We start from the raw sequence: 1,630 nt of genomic DNA, 5'->3' as shown, positions 1-1,630 counted from the left end.
CTCTCAGTCACCTCGCTTTACATTTTGCTCTTGATTTCTCCCAAGTTGACACGAGTCACATGTAATCAAATCTGTACTCCTGGTGAACAAATCTCATCCTAACAGTAGATGACTCACACCCACATTGTTTGCAGCTCAGCGGATCCTTCTAGAACATCACCATTTTGTAAGGCACAGTTAATGTTTTCATAGATTCATTAGACCCTATTATCTAAAACAATTAAAAACACAAACGCTAAACCTAAAAATGAATAGCTTGCGTATAACTCACGTTCAACTCTGTCAAGACATAAATACATAGAAAGATGGAAATGCAAAATTTTAACAGTAAATTTACTCTCTGTGGTACTTTGCTGCTTTTATTTATTTTATGTAATTAATCACAGGCAAACACTGTCGCTAAGATCTCTATCATTTTTTGTTTTAATTTTAAAGTATAAATTAAACATTAGTGTTTGTGTTCATACTACATTTCTAATGGCATTATGATTACATAAAAGTGTTTTTAATAGAAAATACAATTGCTTAAAATAAACTTTAACTCTGTCCAATAATGTTTTATTGTGAGAAACCATACACAAATAAAATGTACCATCTTAATCACTTTAATCCCCTCCTCTCTCTCTCTCTCTCAATCTCTCTCTCTCTCTCTCTCTTTTTTTTGTTTGTTTGTTTTGTTTTTTTGGTTTTTTTTTTTAAGACAGAGTTTCTCTGTGTAGCTCTGGCTGTCCTGGAACTCACTCTGTAGACCAGGCTGGCCTCGAACTCAGAAATCTGCCTGCCTCTGTCTCCCAAGTGCTGGGATTAAAGGCATGTGCCACCATGGCCTGGCTAATCCTCTTCTCAGTAGATTTCATTCCCGCCCCTATTTTCAGTTAATTGCAGTCAGCCATAGCTAAAAATGTTAAATGTAAATTTCATAAATAAACAGCTTTAGATGGTGGTACCCTGTTCTGAGCAGCTTGGAATATCGTTTCACCTTGTTCTGCCTCACCAGAACGTGAATCATTCTTAGATAGCGGAGTGGCAGCCACATAACATTGCAATTTATAGTTAAAATGTGTCTACTTTGTTGCCACTGCTGTTAATCTCTTCATGTGTCTGATTTATGAATTACATTATATCTTGATGTGTGCTTGGGGCGATGGGGGAGGGGACCATGTTTCAGGCATTATATCCAGGGTTCTTGGGAAATAATTCCCAGGAAATTTTCCTATTTGAAGTAAGCAGTTCGTTCTTGAACTGTATGTAAAATCTTTAACAATACTGTATGGACTTCTCCTTGTACTGTACAACTGAAATTCTATCCCTATTAAATAGCTCTCTCCTTCATCCTTCTCGAGCCTCTGGCAACACCATTTCTGTTTTCAGTTTCTATAAATATTGCCTATTTCAAGCTCCTTTGTAAGCAGGATGCCAGTTTTGTCTTTTTGTGACCAAAAAGGTTACTTTGCTTAGCTGTTCTTGGTGTCCTTGAAGTGCGTTGTTGACAGAATTTGCAGTGATATTCTCGGGCCACTACCCACAATCCCAGGCTCCAAGTCACTCAAGGCTTCTCCAACCTCACTATTACCAAAAGACAAGACAAAAAGTGTTAGCAAAATTGTGGAGAAAAGAGAGCTCCTTTCCA

Source organism: Mus caroli, chromosome 12 (assembly GCF_900094665.2).
Source record: "Mus caroli chromosome 12, CAROLI_EIJ_v1.1, whole genome shotgun sequence".
Lineage (NCBI taxonomy): Eukaryota > Metazoa > Chordata > Mammalia > Rodentia > Muridae > Mus > Mus caroli.
The sequence above is the reverse complement of the archived record's forward strand: the minus strand, read 5'-3'. Positions refer to the sequence as shown.